This window comes from Monodelphis domestica, chromosome 8 (assembly GCF_027887165.1).
Source record: "Monodelphis domestica isolate mMonDom1 chromosome 8, mMonDom1.pri, whole genome shotgun sequence".
In the NCBI taxonomy this organism is placed as follows: Eukaryota; Metazoa; Chordata; class Mammalia; order Didelphimorphia; family Didelphidae; genus Monodelphis; species Monodelphis domestica.
Window position 1 is genome coordinate 26,773,424 of NC_077234.1, and position 22,057 is coordinate 26,795,480.

Genomic DNA, 22,057 nt, shown 5'->3' on the forward strand with positions numbered 1-22,057 from the left:
TTTCTGAGTTCAAATCTGGTCTCAGACACTCATTAGCTTTGGGATCCTGGGCAAGTCACTTAACCCAATTTCTTCATCTGGAAAATGAGCTAGAGAAGGAAATGGCAAATCACTCTTCTAAGAAAACCCCAAATGGGGTCACAGAGCAAAACAGGACTGAAAATGACTGAATAGAACATCCAGTGCTTTACAAATGTGATGTACCATTATTGAACAAAGATCTTAACTGAAAAGAATGAAATAGTTCTGAGGAAGACATTTCCTACTTTTTGTGATGGAAAATTTGGGAAAGCAACTTGTAAAATTTCCAGGCACCTTTCATATCATACTAAGTCATTTTTTTACTTTGGGCTTCTGTATCTTGTAAACCAAGAGAGGTAGACTGAATGATCTGAAATATTGTGTGTGGCTACAATTTTGTACTGCCCTTACCTGTAAGGCTAAACCTTCCCATGGTTCAGTGCTGTCCATTAAGGAATTCCATGACTCTTAGCTAAACAGGCATTTATCTAGTTAGCCATGCACTTTTAGGACTCTGGACCAGGTTGTCATAGTGGCCCCTCCAGTTGTTCAGTAAAGTGCATAGTAATAATACCTATAATATCTGTTTTCTTTTTACTTCACAAGAATGTCATGAGGATTGATGAGATTATTTAGGGGAAGCACTTTGAGATCCAGGGAAGAAAAGCATTACATTAGTCCAAGTTATTGTTTTTCTCAGTAGCAATAAAAAGTGCTATTTTGAAGTAGACTTGAAATCAAGGTCCAAGCTCGCCTGATCTTTGAACTGAGTGGATCTGTACAAATTGTTTTCTACCCACTTTCCATTAGCAGAGATGGTGGACAACCCTTTCATTCCTTTTTATTCAGAGTGTTAGAATGGCTTACTTTACTGAATGTTTGTAATGTACACAATTTGCTTTATAAATAAGGGCATTTTTCATAGTTGACACTTAGTAATTTCCAATAGAAATGTAAGCTAAATTGATGAATTCATTAAGAAACACATAGTAAGGTGGTTCTCATTTATTTTCACTGGGTAAATTCTGTGTCCATGTCCTGTTTTGTTTTTAGATTAATTCAGTGTTTTTTTCCCTTTTCATTGTTGCAGAAGTCAGGGAACCCCAATCTGAAAAAAATATAAATATATGGTTATAAAAGTAGAAGACCTAGAGAATTTTTTTCTAGAGAGATTATATTAATTTAAATGTGCTCTTTACCACTTTTTGAATGTTTGAAAGAAGGTAAATCCTCTTCTACTATGAAGCATTCCCATTTTCACAGATTAACTACTCTCCTTTGCCTGAGCCCTATGGAGGCTCTCTTCAAGGCTGCTAAACCTCAGAGCATAAATACAGGGTCTAAACAGTAGGAGGTCTGCTGCATTACTTTAGTTTCATGACAGGCCAAATTTTTTCCCTTTAATCTTCTCCCTCTTCATTCTCAATGGATCATTTGTATCTGACAGGGAACAGCCTGCCTCCTCTAGCAAAAGTGTCCTTATTTATCCTTGAGCCAGACCCTCATAGAAACTGCCTTTCCTTAGCAAGAACACATTTGAGACCCCTTTTTTAATATGCTTCTTTTCCCTGAACTGAAACACAAACCCTCCTCTTAGATTTCTCTAATTTTTCTATTGAAAAATACATTGGGTTTTATTGTAACATGATGTAATATTAGTGTTCTGAATATATTCTGAATATTATAAGTAAAGATTGGAATTCATATATGATATATTATAATACAGTAAGAGAGAATGTAAAAAGGTTGCCAAAATGAGTTTTAAGTAAATGAGATGAAGACCAGGAATAAAGATAGAATATATTTTATCATATTGCTTCAGAGAGACAGAGACAGAGACAACAGAGATGGGCAGAGACACAGACAGAGAGATGAGGCACAGAGACAGAGACATGAGGAACAAAGACATAGAGACAGAGAGAGAGATACAGAGAGACAGAAAGACAGAGACAAAGAACCAGAGAGAGAGAAAGAGAGAAAGACAGATCCAGAGAGACAGAGATAATGAGGAGAATACATATTGAGGGAATATGAGTGTTGAAGAATACAATTTATTATAAATTTTATTTTAGCCTGAATTTCAGTTATTCCTGACTCTTAGGTAAGTACAATAGGGAATCATCTTTATCCTTCTTTTCTCCCCACTTCCCATATTTTAGTTAAACATTCCCTGAGCTTTAAGATTACCTAGGTATAGAAAGTCTTGGCTGTGAAGTCTATGATCTGGGAAGGACTGGTTTATTGAGAGGTTTAGCATTCCATTTAATGCAGTTTTTTGAGCATTAAACACTTAGTATGTGCCAGTCAGAGTAGGGTAATCTGGGGGTAGCAAAGATAAAATAAATATCTTCAGAGGGCTGAGAGGAAATAACCCATGAAGAGAGTTTAAAATAATAATGTCTATACTTAATTTTTATTTAATAAAACAATTCCATTTTCTAATCATACTTCCCATCAACATGAAAATAATATGAAGATATTCATAACGATGATGGCTAACATTTTATTATATTTTGCATTTTATTGCATTATACTTCAGATTTTCTCCATCTTGCTCCAGAAACCTCTTCATCTTGGAAGTTTGTGTCATTTGTAAGAACAAACACCCAAAATCTGAAATAATTTTTGAAAGAAATTTATTAGATCATCTAGTTGATGAGAGTGATGCAGAAAGTAAATGGATTAGTTCCACCCAGATTCTGGAAGATTTACTTTATATAGGATTTTGACAAAGGATTACCACACAGGAACCTGATGTGTTCCATGTATGCAGTTAAGAAATTTTTCCAAGGAGAGCCTGAAAATGAGGAAGACTGAGATAATGTGAGTAACTGTAACATCAGACAGAAGCTTGGGGTGAACCCCTCAAGAGATTGTGGTTATGGAACCCAAAACAAGAGTTCTTTTAGTGGATCCAGGATCTGGGGGAGATTGGAAATAACTTGTAGCCATTTATACTTTGCCTAGAGTGTTACGGAGCTCAATTGACATCCCAGATGTGGACAGCCTTGAATCACGTAAGTTTGGACTTAATTAGTTAATAAATCATTTCCTCCACATTTACTCTAGTTCTCAGTTTCATAAACTACTCGTATAACCCTAACCCTAAGGTTTCTCCCTTTATTCATATAGATCATACCAGAAACTCCTCTTGAAGAAGGAGCTTAGACTGATTCTTCTCCAGATCACAATGTGGATTTTCTCAACCCCATCTCAACCCACACCCTTCTTCATTTCTCAACTTACTTTTATTTGTGGTCTTCCTTCTTTATCATATAAGCTTCTTGAGGGCAGAGACCTTTAGCACTTTAAACAATGTCTGGCATATAGCAAGTGCTTAAAAATGCTTATTAATTGGATTTAACTTGACAGAATAATTTCAGGAATTGGATGAAGAATAAGAAGTTAGAGTATCATAAAAGGAGTTTAAAATTCTAAAGGAAAAGGGAACATTGTAAGAATGAAGAAAAGGAATAGAATGAAGAGTGTCATATGAGGAAATGCAAAGAGGTAAATTTGACATAAATTAGCACTTCGACCATTCCATGGCATGTTGATAGTTGATGTTCATCATTCTGACCACAGAAGTGAATGTTTCCAAAATATATTGTCAATTATAAAAAAATTAAATGATATTCATTCAATGTACTTTTTGTATTTGTGTACTATGTGGATCTGGACCATGTGCTACCACTACCAATACATTCTTCACCAAATAATTAAGCCAGAGGAGGTGATGAGTCTTCTATATTCTGTTCAGCTGATCATAAGAAAACAGATTTGATGATAGGTAATAGTTTGATTGTTCCACCAGTTTCCTCCCTAACTCAAGGCAAAGTAAAGAAGGTCTTCGTCATATTGAATGAGCTCTCTGTCATAATGGGAGGGCAAAAACAAGTGTCATACAAGATAGGAACGTATAGATGGGTTATGATTTGGAAATCCATACTGAGTCCATTGTTTAACCTCTAATATTTAGAATTTTTTGTGACATTTAACTTCTCTCTCTATAATATGGATAGAAAAAGTAATTTTTCTCCTTTAGGTAGATTATTTAAAAATACTCTTTCCTCTCTAATTTCCTATCTGTCACTCAACAAATACCAATTTCATTTCCTAAATTTTGTAAAAATCTCAATATTAATAAAATAAATAATATTCTTAAATTAGAGCAGTTATTTAAAATTACCCTAAAGAGTATGCTTTAATATTTTTCTCTTGCAGTTTATTAGGAGAACAATTTTAAAAATATACTCCAACTTGTGCCAATGTTTTGACAACATTGTCAAACGTGCTGTTTAACATTTTTTATCAATGGCTCAATGACTTGGAAGAAAGGAGTAGAAGATATTTTTAATCACATTTGCAGATAATTTTAATAGCATATATGATGCTTTAATTTTTCAAAGCATTTTATATTTATTATGTCATATGATTTTCCAGACAATCTTATGAAGGAGGTTTCCTTATGATCCCCATTTTACAAATAAGGAAGTGTAAACTAAGGAAAGTCAAATTATTGGCCAAAGTGAAATAAAACAAAACCAAACCAACAAAAAATCCTAAGGTTGGTGATGAGGGAACATATTTCTGCATTCAAGTATTTGAAGACCTGTAACATGGAAGAATAGTTGAATTTGTTCAGATTGGACCCAGAAAGAAGAGTTAGGAATAAAGGGTGGCAGATTAAAAGGGGCAAACTTATGTTTGATAACAGTTAGCTTCCTTAAAAATTAGGAACTAGAAGTGCTATGGAGTGCTCTCCTCATTGAATGATCTAAAATAGAAGATATTTAATTGCTTCTCAGGTATTTTGTAGAAATGAGTAATTCTTGGATGTGGGCTTTGTAGGGGGGGGGAGCAAATTTTGACCTGTAGGCCACTTTCTACCTATCGCCTCTAACTATATGCCTGAGAGGTCAGAATGATATTTATACTCTTATTTTTTTGGCAAACAAAAACAGGTCGGCAGTATATGACCCTCAGGCATGATCTTGGTTTAAATAAAAAAGATTCTAAGTTCTTATTTTTGTGATCATATTATTGTGTCACAAATTTAGTCTTAGAGATAGTATCAATAGATTCTTTTCAGAGAGGCAAAAAAAACCACAATTAATTTTGGATAAATCTATGAAAAAAATTAAGACTTTTTTGAGGGTATACTTTTCTTTTTCTCTGTCACATGTTTAGTTAATTAGGTACTAACATGTTAATTTTAGTGATCCCAGTGAAAAGAATTTAGGTCCAATTATTATCTATATAGTGAATATCTATCTGACCTTTCTCTCAAGGACTTAAAATGTAAAGTATTGTAAGGATGTTAGTAAAAGAGGTACAGTACTAGTCGAAAGGATAGATTAAAACAAAGTATAAGGAAGTATTTGGACATAGTTTTAGTCATTTAGGAGGAATGGTAGATAAAGGACTTTATTTTATAGTGGGTCTAAACTAGATCATACAAAAATCCCATTCCAGCTCTTGGGCAAATTGCTTAAGCTTTCTGTGCCTCAGTTTCTTCATCTGTAAAATCAATGGGATGGGTTTCTACTGGATGATCGAAAATCTCAAGATACATTTATCCTTGTTGAAAATATTTTTAACAATGTATGTAACAATGTTGTTAATAGATTATTGAAGGTATAATTATATTTCTGGTAAAAAATTATAACATTTTTGAGAAATATCCATGTGTTGTCCATTTCAACTGGGATATTAGATGCTCTTCTCTTTTTATGTGATAATATTAGGGTTGGGGGGGAAGGAGAGTTGTTTATTTGCTATTGCCAATGAATTTGTTTTGCTTAAATTTATGACCCATTTTTTCTTGCTTTCTCAGTGGGAGTGGTTCAGGGATATAATGCAGATATAAAAAAATAAAATTGAATTTTAAAAGAAGAAATAAATGATATAAAATGAATATATCAATAAATATTTTATTGTGAATTGAAAAATACCATCAAAACACAATTTATCAATAAAATTTAATGAAAAAGAAATACCCTCTGTAATAAAATAATAATTTAATTCCCTAGTCATAATTCACATTGATCAGGAAATTGTATTTATAAAGAGTTTTTTACAATAAGAACAATAATAGCAGGAGAATTCATGTAGCACTTAAGGGTTTGAAAGTACTTAACATATGCAATGTCATCTGGTTCCCATATTAAGTCTATAGGGTAGGTATTGCCATATCTATTTTATGGATGAAGATGTGGAGGCTGAGGTTAAATGGCTTGTTCACTTGTCTAGGGTTCTATATCCAGGAAGTATATGTGGATTTGAATTCAAATTTTCCTGCCTTCAAGTCCAGAATGTTATTCACTGCATTACCAAAAGTTTTCTTGGACTTCATTTCTTTATTGAGAAAATTATTTTAGATTGGTATCATAATATATTGGAAAGGGCAATGGAATTCAATTACGGGGTCCCTTTCCCCATTCTGCCATTAGTAACCTATATAACCTTATGCAAATTGCAGCATTTCTTTGGAGATGTATAATATAGGACTTTCTTATTGCCATCAGGAAGTTGAAATTTTACACACTCATATTTTTACTTTTAATAATCTATTGAAATATTCTGATGACCATGAATGAACTTCATTTTAGTAAGATGTATCTTCTTACAAATAAAATGAAGCAAACTGATATTAGTCAGTTTCCTAACATTTTTAATGGGAGGAAAAACAGGTGAAATGCGACATGATATAAACAGACCTAATACTTCAAAAGAAAAAATATGATAGCAAAATATTCTTTTCATGGATTAAAAATAAAGTCTAGGAATATAAACTCTCAAATGGCAACAGAGGCTTTGCTGACTCTTTTGTTCTAAACATTAAAGCCCCCTTTTCCCACTGTAATCTTTTTTCCTATGTTGCTTTAAATACTTTTTATTCGAATGCTAAGATATTTAAAAGAATATACAAGAAAATAGGGGGAAAATGAATCCTGTCTTAGTCTCTGCTAATGACCATCTGCTCTGTGAATGGACATTGTGACTTGTATTTTGAGTGCTCTTTTCCATTAATATAAAAATACAAAGAGTGGCAGGTGCTCAGAGTCAACTTTTAAATAATGTATTTTAGCAAAGATAAGGTTTTTGTGTGTCTGTGTTGGTGTGAGGGACTGAGACAGAAAATAGGAGACAGAGAGAAGTAAAAGTAGGAGAAATGCAAGGAGAGAGGAGAAGCAGAAGAAGAGAATGAGGAAAGGAAAAAGGAAAAATGACTTGTGCATGACTGGGGAATGAGTTGGGAAACTCATAGAAAGAATGATGACACATGGTTTGGTTCTGAAAGGGTACTGCTTTGACAATGAGGTCTATGGCAATGGAAAGCTGGGTTATTTCATCTGATAAAAAAGGTTGAGGCCTCAAGCTCTTATGTTTTCCTCCATTCTCTGCTGCCAAGTACTCAATGTCCTGTATACCACCTAGTTGGCTATAAGCATCCATTTATATTGGGTGGAAACTTGTGTCAAGAGAAGAATTTTTCATACTTTTATGTCAACTGTTTGCATGCTGTGTGTGTGAGTGTGTGTGTGTGTGTGTGTATGAGCATTGCACTTGGATTTCAAAAGACAAGTTTGAATCGTGCCTCTGACACTTGTCAGCTGAAGGATTCTGGGTAAATCATTTGATTTCTTTGAGGCTCAGTTTTCTTCTTTATAAAGTGAAGCTAATAATAACTTATCTAATACATATTTCAGGGAGTTGTTTTAAGAATTAAATGAGACCATGCATGCAGAGTGATTTGCAAACATAGAGCACTTTGCCTACTTTAATTTTAGCCAAATCTACTTCAAGTTACAGTGGGGTCAGGGGGTGATAGATATAGAGCCAGAAGGGATCACAGGGACTATCAAATCCAACTCCTGTCATCTTACATCCAAGAAGAAGACCTGAATTTGAATCTTATCTCAGACATTTAAAAACATCTAACTGCATGGTTCATGTTGGCAAGGAATGAATTTCCAAGGCATTTTAATGATGGTGCCTTTGAATAGGCAAGGAAAGGTCACTGAGACCCTCCCTTCCCTTCAGGACATAGATGTTATTGATCCCATTTTAAAAATATTTCCAGAAATGCAATTCACTAAGTCTCATGAGAGTCCACTTAGTAATTAGTAGGCTTCCCCCATTATCAAGGGTTTCTTTCTTCTATGACTTGTTTTTCAGCTAAAATTCATTTTTCCTTATTCTATTTTCCAAAAAATGGAAAGATTACCATACCCTCGATAATCACCCCTCATTGAAGAACATTATTAATAATCCTTTGACCATCTTGTCTTATGTTTAAACGATATAAATCTTTTTAACCTTTTTTTTCTTCCACAGCTCCAATTTTCTAACCCTTTAATTATTTTTGCTACTCTTTTCTGAGCCTTCTTAAGTTGCAGAGTCTGGACACAGTTGGATCTCACCAGAATTGAATAGAATGGGAGGACTGCCTTTCCCGTTCTATAGGGTACGCTCCTATTTTTGCATCCAGTATCACTTGGAAAGTGGAAGATAAGATGTAAATGGGTGTCCTGACACGTGTGCTCTTGAGTAATTTCAGTGTACTTTTCATAATGATATGGAGGTTATTCCCAGGTACCTGGCTAGGCTGTATCTCAGGTAATTATTTTTTTGCCTATCTCTATCATTCTGAGTTTCAATTAAATGAATTATTCTTCACATTCACTATGAAAGCTAATCACTGAGAAACATTGAGCAGAATAGTGACTTTGCATTTTAACTGAGGGTAGGGGAACCTCTTTTACAGTGAGAGTACAAAATATTTTGAGATTACTTGGTGGTACAAAAGGCCTCTGGACAGTACAGTTTGCTTAACACCTATAGCCCACATGTGATAGTTCTATTTTGCTTTTCATGACTATATTAAATTCAAAGTCAGAAAACACACACATACATATGTATATTATGCACATATAATATACATATATAGAGAGGGTTCATTCATTATGTTCATAGTGTTCTGTCAGGGGCTTAGGATATAAAGGAAAAGAAATTCTGCTCTCTAGGGGTGTTTATTCTACTGGATACATTTAAGTTGCCCAATGATATGATGATGCAGTGAATACTAAGACTTCATGTTGAAAGTGACACATTTGGATCAAGGCAAATGAGGGAATTATCACAGAAAAATTGAGTTATGGGAGGATTATGGTATTTAACAGAAATAGACCAACTGGAAGAAGATGAAAGATGTTCAGTTTGGCATGTGCTGAACTGGAGGTGCCGTCAGAACATGCAGTTAGAGATGCCTTTGCTGGAATTTGGCTATGGTGGACTAGAGTTTAGAAGATTAAAACTTGACCCATTGAGATTGGAGTCATATGCATGAAGTTACCCTGAAACACATGAGGAAGATGAGATAACTGAGAAAGGAAAAAGAGACAAAAAGAAACAGAGGGAGACAGAGAGAAAAAATGACAGGGACAGAGAATGCAAGAAAGATCTTTGAGGGCATCCCTAATAAGCAGGTAGACACAGATAATGAAGCAGCAAAGGAGAATAAGATGAAAGTGCCAAGCAGTTATGAAGTGAACCAGCAGAGACGATTTGTGAAGAGAGAACCTAAGGAAAATGGAGTAAACGGGAGGAGGGAATTGACCAACAGTGTTTAAAGCTGCATAAGATCAGCAATGATGAGAAATTAGGAATGATCATTAGATTTAGCAGTAAAGGAAGCACTAAGAGTAGTTTCATGAGACTAGTGAGGTCCACATGGACTTGAGGAATGGGTTGTGAGGAAACTGAGACAAGTCAAAGATGATGTCTAAATTTTGAGCCAGTGTTAGGTGGAAGAGAAACAGAAATAGAGCCAGAGATTACATAGGTAAATGGAGGAGTTTTCTTTTGTACATAAAATACTTAAATGGGCTATTGGACATTCTTAAGGCAAAAGCTGGAAGATAATAAGCAATTCTGGACTGGACCAACACAAATCCAGATATGTAAATTTGAGGCAGTCTGACATAAATGTTTAAAACGTGACTAAGAGTATATATGAAAAGAAGGACCAAGCCAAACCTGATCATAGAATTTGGAGATGGGATGAATCTGAGTTCATCCATATGATCCTTTTGATTTATAAATAAGGAAACTGAGGTCTCAAAAGATGAAGTAACTTATCTTTGGGCAAACAAGTATTAATAAGTGGAGCCAGAATTTGAACTCACATCCTCTAAAGCCATATTTAGTACTTTCTTTACTATACCAAATGGGTTTCTAATAAAAGTGTAGCTAACATAAATTTCTAGAGGGCTTAGTCACATCTTTTCCAGATTACTGATAATTCAACTTGGCTGCTTAGAAGTAGGAGTGGTGGAAGCAGATAATAGGGTGTATACAGGGTTGAGAAAAACAGGTAAAATACTTCAGATCAAAGCTACTCTAGGTTTTTATTTGTTCCTTTTAGAGAAAAACATTTGTGAAAACATTTTCTAGGGCAATGGTAAAATGAAAAGGGCAGATTTTTGGCTTTGAGGTCCTTAATGGCCCATTTTAAACTGTGGCAGGATCCAGGGAAAAAGGCAAATGATAGTTTAAAATGTGTTACTGTTGGCCTCTCAGTACCACATGTGGGAAAAAGGATGAAGAAACCATCTTTCTAAAAGATAATAGCATGAAGTCAAGGCAGCCTTTATGCTGTAAGCATCACTAAGTCTGTTTCAAGCTGTCTCATTTTCTATTGTTTTTCCTCCATTTCCATTTGGCTTATTCTAGTTTCCAAGTGCTTTATTCTTTCTATCATTTCTTTTATCATTTAATTTTTTTATTCTTTTCAAGTTCTTCCAAAAGTTCTTTTGGATTCTGATATCCTATCTAACTTTAGGATATGTTTCCTTTTTGCTACTGCTTCCGAGTTTTTTTTTTTCCTTTAATTTTCCTAAGGTCAGATTTTTCTCTTTCTTTTGCCCATTCTCCCCCTCATTACTTTGACTTTGACTTTGAGGTTGAGGTTGAGGTTCTGCTCTGCTCTTAGGGTAGAGGAATTACTGTTCTATACTTGCTGTGGAGCCTATTCTGGGGCTTGGGATAGGCCTGGTTGTATTTGAATCCCTCAATGTGAACTATGAACTCAGGGTGACCTATGTGACTTCTTATGGGGAGGCTTCCAGCTGTTTTGTCCAATTGGATTCTGCTTCCTCTGCTGATGACTTCCCAAGATGTCTCCTGTACTGGGCTGTTCCCCACTCTACTGGTTCTTTGGCTCAGATCACTTTATTTGCTGTTACTGAAGGCCACAAAGAAGTAAGGCTGACGTTGGACAGCTCCTACACTCTGCCATTTTGTTGAGTCAGGCTTTTGCCAGAGGTTTGGAAGCAGTTAGGTTGGCCTGGGTTGATGCTGGCCTGCTCCCTGTCTGTAGTTTCCTCATCATTTTTTTAGTAGTAGCGTTGGTTTGTGTTCCTATGGTTCCCTCTGATTCTGCACTGCCTTGACTATTCTCTCTTCTCACTCTTCTCACCCCAGTGAAGCTATTCCTCCTGCTTTCCTTTGTTTTGAGATATGTTATTTCCTATTTTTGTGTTTGGAGGGTTTGCGTGAGCTATTCCTTACTCACCATATTAACTCCCAGCATACATTGGGATCTCTTTTAAGTGATATTTTCTCTTTTATTCTTCATAGAGACTGGATTTTATGCTTTTTTTAAAGCAATAGTACAGCAGCTACAATTCTATCCCATTTACCTAAGATCTTGATTTTTCTGAACCATAGACTCAAGTTTTTCTTATTCAACTCATCAAAATACATGAATTGACCTTGCACAAAACACTCATGGTTTTGATCTTTATATATATATATATATTTATATATATATATGTATATATATATACACACACACACATATGTATATATATATATTTCATTGTCATTGCAAGTCTATGATTTTAATCAATCAATAGACATTTAAGTGCCAAGTATGTGCCAGCCACTGTGTTAAGTCCCAGGCATAGAAAAAAAGGCAAAAAACCAGCCCCTCCCCTCAAGGAGCTTACAGTCCTAACCCTAACATTATTTTGATTTTTCTATTGTATTTTCAACTGCTGATAGACACTTTAAAAAGTACTCTGAGTACCTGGTATTCCTGTGGTCCACTATTAAATGTTGCTTTATAGGAGTTGTTTAAGTCAGGAATGCTATGTATATAGACAGAAATGAGAAGAGGGTCTAGTATAGAGCCTTGAGAAATTCTCATAGTTAGAAGATGTGATCTGGATGAAGCTCTGCCAAAAGAGCTTGAGAACTAGCCAGAGAAGGAAAATCATGACATTCTACTGCGTGAATAAACACAGCACAGTATAATACCAACCATCCTTAAAGCTCAAAGCAGAAGGTGGTAGGTTCCTCTGTGGCTTTCTATCTTCTCTTTCAGTTTTTACCCTTTGGTTACTTTTTGCTTGATATTCAATCATTTTCTAAATAGTTAAAGGGTGGCATAATTGATTCTTAGAAAATAACATTTTTTTCACTTTTCTAATTTATTTAATAACTTTCCAATACAGACTCAGACCTCTTTCTTGGGGATATTTTGACACCCATTCTCAATTCACTGATACATCAGGTGTCGTTTCTGATCAGATATCCACTCATTCACTGTATCAAAAGAAAATTATTGTGCAGTAATTTAATGACATAGCTCTTCCCTTTTATGAGCTCTGAAAATGTCTCATTAACAGTTTCACAAATTACCACAATAACTTATGCTGACATGCTCGTTTGTTCTCATTTATGAATAAATCTAGTAGACGAGCCTAATGAAATATTGCAGGGAATTCCCAGCCTCAGTTATGGTTCAGGCTGCAATCTGAGCACCTCAAAATGGGAATTATTTGAGCAGAAACACTCCACTACCAAAGTGTGATATTCACTTTCATCAAATGTTCCATTAGAAATGTTCTTGTAACTGACACTTGTTCAGGCTTCAATGTGGAAATGTTCTGACATCCCACTCAACAATAGTCTCAGCAATCTTCACCATCTGGCTAAATACTGCAAAGGAGAAAACAATCTTACACGGCTTTAATTTTGCTATATCTTTAGAATGTTATTTTAATGACTTTTTCTCTCTTTAAATATGATGGGCTGCCCTCTAACGCTTCTGTAGAGAAAAAAATCTACATAAAACTACTATTGGAGTTGAGCCAATTCCATTTTCACTGAATAGTACAAGCAACTCAATACTTTTCATGAGTCCTCTAAGCAGTTATCAGATCTAAGGAAAAACAAATAGTATTGCTTTCTATTTCAATTGAGGACATTTTTTAAAAAGGGTCTTGCCTCTGACTAAATATTCTTATTACTAAAAATGACACGACTGTGTGGTGACATAGTGGAAAAAAGGGCCAGAATCAGACCCTGAATAACCAAGTTCAAGTCCTGACTCTCACACATATTGTTGTAGTGCCCTTACTTAAGTCATTGAACTTATCCTTAGAGGTTCCCCAAGTCTAGAAGTTTTCAGAACAATCGTAGATTGATTTTGTTAGAGGGAGTCTTTTCCTTTGACTGATATATATGCTTTATCTTTCTCCTCAAAGCCTGTAAGTAAAGGTACCATTCATAAAGCACACCAACATATAATCAAGTCAAACATGGGACAAAAGTTTATCTAAAACAATGTGTTTCTCAAACAAATCATTTACATGAGAGTCAAGAAGAAAGGGGTGAAGATATAGGAATAAAGAAGCAAAAAAAATAACCATTAATTTGAACAAAAGTGAATAAACAACCCCCTCATCAATAGAAACTGCAATCAATAATATTTTTACTCTATGTCCCTTTCATAGTCCATCTTCATTACCTTGCATTTTCTGTATAGTGTAAGTGTGACAGAGGGACAGAAAAAACAAATATTACATGGTGGATAATCATTTGGCTTTGTAGGAAGTTAGGAAGAGCTAAGTATAACTTCAGGCATTTAATAAATGGATGGCTCTATTCATTTAACCTCTTGGTTCCTTAAGAACGTCTTAAAAACAATATATGGCAGGATCTTTAAATCAGTAAAGGGGTTTTCCAAATCATGATTTTTCCTATGCCAATGAAATTAGAGGCTCAGGAGAAAAATCTCTCTCTCTATTTTTTCTCTTTCTCTCTTTCTATTTATGTCTTCTATCTCTTTGATGTATCATAATTATCATAATAACTAACATTTATATGTTGCTTAATATGTTTAGACATTGGTGCTAAGTGCTTTACAAATATTATATCACTTGATCCTTACCTTGGAGGTAAGTATAGTTATTATCCCTATTTTACAGAAAAGAAAACTGAGACAAACAAAGATTAAATTATTTACCCATGGTCACACAGCTAGTAAATTCCTAAGACCATATTTGAACTCTTCCTGACTTCACATCCAGAGCTCTATTCACTGCATGACTTATCTAGGTATAGATATATTTATCTCTCAACCAATCTCCATCTCTCTCTAGCTCTAACTTTATCACCTTATCTATAAAACACATTAAATTCCTTTCTATGCTCTGTTTCTAACTCTCTGGACTTCCTTTTCTATCACAATCCATCTGCTTTCTTACCCTGGAAGATCACTCTGCCCCTTATAGTTCCTTCCCATGATGGGTCTCCTCTTCCCCTTATGGATCAATTCCTCATTTTCTCTTCCCCTTATGTATCAGCTCTTTAGTTCCTCCTAGAACTTCTGTTTTAAGGAAAATAACCAGGCTGACTATGTTTACTTCACTGTTTTCTAGGCTCTACTCTTGAATTTTGGGGTTTCTTTCCTTATTATGCCCTTTCCTGGGAATCTCATCCTTCTTCCCTTTTCATCTTTCTTTCATGGATGATATTCTAAGGATTAGAATATAAAGTCCCTGAGGACAGAGACTTTCCATTTTCCCTTACATTTGCATTTTCCATGTTTAGCACAATATCTGGAACATAAAGAATGCTTGGTAAATACTTTAGTAAATGTCGATTTGATTAAACATACATCTTATACTCAGTATTGAATGAAGGGCAGTACTTGGGAAAAGGTGAGAAGGGTGTAAGTAACATCTCAGTAGGAGAAGCTTGATTAAATTGACAGGGGCAGAGATATCAATGTCAGATTTTGGGAACATTGCATAGACCAGGTTGGCTTCAGCATAGCTTTTGTGTTAGGAAAGAAATGAGATGAGGAGAGGGAGAAATTTAACCTGTAAATGAGTGAGACTTTGGTAAACCTGATATCCCAAGGTAAGGAGTTTGGATTTTATCTTTTAGGCAGTGGAGTGATATTTGTAAATTAGTATTTTAGAAATTATGTGCCTATAACTTTTTTATCAATGCTTTGAGAGACTGGAGGGAGAAATACCAATTAGGAGACCATATCCATAGTCCATTCATAGATCAATAAAAACCTGGGTTGGGATAATGACAATGTGAATTGAAAGTTATAGATGAATATAGTATGAATTATGGATAATATTCTTTGTGCCTATGTGCATGTAAGGAAGAAATAGAATTTGAGAATGAAATCAAGATTTTTCACCTGGATAATGAAGACAATGTTATCCTGCAGATAAATAAAAATCATAAATAAAAGACTTTTGTGATGTATTTTATAGACAAAGATCATGTAATTTTTCTTCCTTAAATCAGCAAACATATAAAAAACCACCTCCCACATGAAGCAGGAACTGTTCTTAATAGATTATGAACTACTAGATTTGAAAGTGGAATGACTTATATTAACTTAAAGTCTAAACTATTTTACAGTTAAAGAAATTGAACTACAGAGGAATTGAATGTTTTGATAAGGGGAATAGCTATTTTGCCTGAGTTGGGAATTGAACCCAGATCTTCTTGGTCCCAGATTCAGTGCCCCATCCATCACCACACCAAACTGACTTGCTTGTCGATATGCATTTTATTCTTATTAAATAGAAGGTAATGGGTAGACATACAGAGAGAAATAAACTAGCTATAAATAAAACGTAGAAGATAGGAAAAGAAGTAAAGGGTTGACATATTGACTTGAGGGCTGAATTTGTAGAAGTAATATTTAGAAGTCCCAATTTGAGGGTTAAACTGAAAATAGGGAGAAAGTGTAGAGAAAAAAACAGAGGTTTAAGGACTGTCAATTTTACTGAGTCCTTCTCTGTCTTTAGTGAATGAAAGTTGACTGAAGAAGTAGTGAAGACAAAGAAGGAACAGTTAGTGAAGTTGGAGGAGAATCAGCAGAAACTAAAAGAAGTGATTTTATTAAAGACATAAGTCATTAAAAGGGTTCTCAGGTGTCCACGGCAATATATATGTCATTGATATGATAACTAATTCATATAATACTGCATATTGTTAGTTTATTTCACTAATGTTCATACAATTTTGTGCCTGGGAACCTAAAGAAAGAAAAAAATACATTTTAATAGTGAAGAAAGAGTTAAGAAAAAGTTGTGTTTTGAGATTATGTAATGAATAGTGCTAATGGAAAAATGTATTCTGGAGTAAATCCATAGCCACTAATGATATTTTTAGTCTTGGAGGGATATTATATAGAGAAAAGGAAAACTAATATTCCATTATAAAACTACTTGAGGTAAAAAATTCTGCAGAACAAAGTGGAGACCAGGGGGCTAGCTCCAATTATAGGGTAAAGGAGAACATTAGCAAACATTGCTCATTGAAATGAAATATATGAATAATTAACTTATTTCCTCATACCACTTTGAATCAATTTTATTTTCCAGAGGGAGCAGAGTAAAAACAGATGGATAGATAGATAGAAAGGAAGAAAGAAAGAAAGAAAGAAAGAAATGTAGGTAGGTTGGTAAATAAATAAACAAATATTTCTCCAATTTGCTTTCATCTTTGCTTTATGACCAACTGAGGAGACATTCTCCAGTCAAGAATGTCTTTGATGTTTCCTTTCATATCATTTTGGGAATGTAAGGCATCTTCTGTTGGTATCATGTGGGTTTTTTTCATGGCTCTTTGGACAAAATGTATAAGGTACAAAAATGCAGGAGAGAATAATAATGTATAAAAATTGGGTATGGATCCAGGAAACCATAATGTTTGTACATTTCTGAGTTAGTAACTTAACCTGTCATCCTTGTAATCAACCTTTCACAAATATAAGTTGCAGAAAAGGTGATGGCTACCATTGGTAAAGGGATGTTCTTCAAAATAATAGTTCCCTACATAACTAATATCATAGGTCTAGTCTTTATTCCTTGCCTTTATGAAATGACCTAATTTCAACCCAACAACCATTTATTAAATATATCATATATGAAGGGCATATGCTTAGTGATGGGCATACAAAGAAAAGTAGTTCCTGACTTCAAGAAATTTATTTTCTGCTATAAGTTGCAACAAATGTAGAGGAATGAACTCATATATACATGGTTAATCAAAGGACTAGAGTGCACCAAAACCAAGAAGTACACAGAGGATCAAAGGGATCACAGGGGATCATGGGAAGGTTCCAGTAAGAGTGGCAGCTCCCTTGAGCCTTGAAGAAATCTAGAGATTTTAAAAAGACTAGGGAATAGAATTATATTTATAGCATTTATTGCTATGGGAATTATATCCATAAAGCTGTATTACATATATATATGTCTATATAATATATCTACATTTATTGATTGGTATTATAATTTCACTGTTATCTAAAATTCCTTGTACTGATCTATATCGACAACTTCTCTGCAACTTACAGATTTTGAGGCTTTTCTGAGGGCACTGAGAGCCTTAGCATATGTAGTTTGTATGAGTGTATGCGTGAGTCAATTTAAGGATTTGAATGCAGATTTTCTCCTGACTCTGAGTCTTTCTTCCCTCTCTCTCTCTCTCTCTCTCTCTCTCTCTCTCTCTCTCTCTCTCTCTCTCTCTCTCTCTCTCTCTCTCTCTCTCTCTCTCTCTCTCTCTCTCTCTCTTCTCTCTCTCTCTCTCTCTCTCAATCTCTCTCTCTCTCCCCACACACAGATACACAAGCATGCAAAGATATACAGCATAAGATGAGTGTCACTCTCCTTTTTTTCTTTCTCCCTTTTGGAAATTATATTTGATAGAGAAATCTATCAAAGCAAATAAGATTGCTTTGGTGCTAGGTACTCAATAAAAGTGCTAATGTAATAAAAAACAAACATTCTAAGGGGAAATAATGCTTTGCTATTAAATATATATGTCTACAAATTCATACATATCTATGTGCACACATATATGTGCATAGAGACATAGAAACATGCATATTTACAAATTCCACTTTACCTAAAAGACTTTTGTTTTGTTTTATTTCCTGACCCAATTCAAAAGCTACTTTAAAACTCCAAGAAATGTTTGTGTTTGCCAGCAGAGGTTGCTCTAAGGTTAGCGATTACCTGGAGATTACATGATGCCCAGAATATTAAGCAACTGAAGCTAAGCTTCATTCGAGTGAAATTACTCAGAAGATAAATGAAACAGGATAATAGGGCCTTGAGTGGCTCCTGCACGTGCACTGATCTTGGCATCACCAGAAATGATGCTTTTGAAAAAGTTATTACTTGAGCAGAAAGTGATGATGCTCTTGAAATGAAAAGCATTTGTGGCTTTGCCAGGAGCTCAGACTTGCTAATTTAGGCAAATCAGAATGCAGGATTTTCAAGGATATCACTAAGTATTTATGAAATCTCAGTCCTATAAGCATCAGATTGGCTTAAAGCATTTTTAAAATTCCCTGCTAAAAAAGGGCAATTGATTCTAGATTTGTTTCCATCAAAGTAATGATTCAATTATTTAAGTAGGTGAAAAGGTCAGTTGTTTTCAGTTTTTAGAACTCTTAAATATGACATGTGTCATTGTAGGAATAGCACGTGATTTTCAAAAACCGGGACTGTTTCTTTTTCTTTTCTCCTCTTGTCTGTCTACTCTGGAAAAGGCATTACAGTTACTTTCCCAAAGCAGATGCTTAGTAAATCCTCGGTGAATTAAGTCAAACTGAATCATCTCTTCTAGAACTGAATTTCAGAAATGAGGAAACTCAAGCCTTATGAGATAAACTGACTTTTAAAACATCTTACATGGAACAAGTAGCAGATTTTGGATTTAGGTTGAAAGTCTAGGCTAATTCTTCTAGATATATCCATTCCTCCACCCACCCATCCATCTGTCCATTTAACACTAGAATCTTTGACACCCATCCATCCTTCTATTCATTCATTCACCCATCAATTCATCAATCAACCAACAAGCAATTATTAAGCATGTATTAAGTACCAGACAATGTGCTAAGAGCTAGAGACAGGAAGAAAAATCCAAAAAGTCTTGAACCTCAGGGATGTTCTATTTTACAGGGCAGACAATATGTACAACATTCTACATAATATACATTTTGAAAAGACACAGAGATAGCATTGGAGTAAAAAGGACAAATAGATGGAAATGGGGTTTAGGAAAGGTATCCTCCTGGAGGTGGAATTTGATCTGAGAGCTGACAGTAACCAGGGAAAGGCATAGGTGAAGAAGGAGAGCCATCTGAGAAAGGGTTCAGTTACTGCAGACATGGAGGTTAGAGATGCCATATTTTTATTAGAAAATGCATATTGGCTGGTATGGCTGAGCCCAGATAGTTCCTTAGGGAAACTGAAGTATAAAAGGACTGGAAAATAGGGAGTGGCCATATTTGTGAGAGTTTTAAATACAAAAACAGAGGAGTTTATAAAAAGTATAGGAGGTGGGGCAGCTTCACCTTTCAGTGGACAGAAAGTCAGGCCTAGAGATGGGAGGTCCTGAATTCAAATCTGGCCTCAGACACTTCCTAGCTAGGTGGCCCTGGGCAAGTCACTAAATCCCAATTGCCTGGTCCTTGCTTTTCATCTGCTTTGGAAATAATACTTAGTATTGATTCTAAGTTAGGAAGTAAGGTTGCTGTTGTTATTTAAAGAAGTATAGGGGGGCATTGGATTTTTTTTGTTTCTTCATTTCTTTTGGTAGGGATGATGGGATTATACTTGTATTTTAGAAAATTCATTTTGACAACTATGTGATAATTAGACTAAAGAGGAGAGAGATTTGAGCCAGAGATATCACTTTGGGAACTATCTCAAATAGTCTAGGCAAGAGATAATGAGAAACTGAACCAAAGTGGCTGCTTGATTGGAAAGAAGGAGCTACAGTGATACCTCAGTTTTTATCTGTCATCCATTGGAAAGCAATTGGCGAAATCTGAAACCAAGGAAAACCGAGGCAATTAGTTCCACATAAATCAATGTAAATCCAATTAATTCATTCTAGATACTACAAAATACATTCCCAAAACACATTTTATAGAGAATAAGTATAGTGTTTAATACTAAAAACAATAAGAATTTGAAACAAGATGAATATAAAAGACTAATGTAAAGGATAAATGAACATTAACATGGCATTTACCTTTTTGAAGACTATTTTTAGCACATAGAAAACAACAAGGAAGGGAGAGAGAGGTTATTGTTTGGAAGGGGAATCCCCCTCCATAAGGATCTTAAGTATCAAGGCACTATCTAGAAAGACTTTGGGAAGAAGCTGACATGTAAAGGAGCTGTCACCTAGATTATATCCCTCTTCTTAGCTGAGATATGTAATAGAGAGATAAATTGTAATGGAGGGATACTCTTGAGGGTATCTATTGATTCTCTACTGGATGACTAATGGATCAAAGGTTTTACCTACCCTCCTCCCTCAGTGCCTCCAGTTTCCTACCCTCTTCTGAAGCCTTTAGCTTCCCCGCCCCCTCTCCCTTCAGTTTTACTCAGGGTAAACTATGAGATTTAGAGAAGGTACTCATTTCTCTTAATTTCTCAAGTAAGGAGGTATATTGGGGAAAACAGGACAAGGATAGAGGGTGAGGTAAGAGGGATGGGCTTTTCCCTAGTCTATACAAGGAGCCTTGGTTTGGAGGGTATTGGGGGAAAATGGCAGTTCTGTCACAACTGTGACACAAAGTCTATCAGGGAGGTGTGAGGACCTTCTTTTCTTCTAACCAGCCAGGTAAATATCAGTCAGTCAGCAAAAGCTTCAGGGTCTTCACCATCCTCCGCAAGCAGCCAAAATTTTAGTTCACAAGTCTCTCCCCCAGCTTCAGAAGCCAAAAGGGTCTCTTAGCCTAGGTCAGAAGTAAGTCCAGCCCAGTTTAGCTGCTAGCTTAGCTCCAACTGTCTTTCCTGGGAACATTCCAATGGAGCTGTCAGGACTGACAGCTCTTCTGTCCTCAGCTTTCTGTCTTGCATGCATGTAAATTCTCTCTTGCATATGTGCCTTGCAAATTCTCTCTTACACAGAGACTATGGGAGAATTTCTACTTGACTGAGGTGAGATATCTCACTCTCAATGAGAGAGCTCATTCATTTTATGTATTGTCAGGTATTGATTCTCTTCTGTATGCTTTATCTGATTTTTATTTGCTACCTATATAGATAAATTGATTTATTTGCTTTTCAATACATGTATTACTTACATTGAGCAGGAGAACATGTGAGTTACCCTTTGATTTTGCAAAATTAGCATCAAGGTCAAGTGGGCATGCCAACAAAATCCGAGGCATCCCACAAAAACCAAGACAAAATTTTTGTGGAAAAATCAATGAAAACCAAAACCAATGATAATCAAGTCAATGAAAATCAAGGTATTCCTGTACATATGGTACTTGTGGAAATAAAAACAAAATATTTTGACATCTTTTCAGATATGTATACAAATGAATATGAAAAGTTGTGTTTTTGGGTAAGTAGAAAAATCACAGTTCTGTATCCAAAAACAGTTGTGTTTGGGAAAGTTGAGGAGAAGGATTTTGAGTTCTAATTTAGACATACGTAGTTTGAGATATTTGTAAGACATCAAACCCCAAATGACTAAAAGGCAATTAATTGCACCTTTGTGGCTTTAGCTCAGCAAAATGGCAAGGCTTGGAGATATCACTTGTAAAAATTAAAATTAGATCTCAATAATGAAAATATTATATTTTAAGGGATTTATTAATGATCATTCGAAGTAAAGGAATAAAAAGGGATACAAAATAAAGACCATGTGCCCATGGCTGATTAGTCATTTCAAA

General features: G+C 35.1%; 2 long non-coding RNA genes across 5 annotated transcripts in view; one reads left to right on the top strand and one right to left on the bottom strand.

Moving 5' to 3' along the window:
- The window catches only part of LOC107649907 (uncharacterized), a 141,211-nt gene that overhangs the window by 50,750 nt on the left and 68,404 nt on the right, over nt 1–22,057 (top strand). The window lies entirely within an intron of this gene.
- Nucleotides 1,012–20,192, bottom strand: LOC103093483 (uncharacterized). The gene is made up of 2 exons (XR_001624464.1): nt 20,148–20,192; nt 1,012–1,129 (listed from the first exon to the last, which is right to left on the bottom strand). It is a non-coding gene; the product is annotated as an uncharacterized LOC103093483 (long non-coding RNA).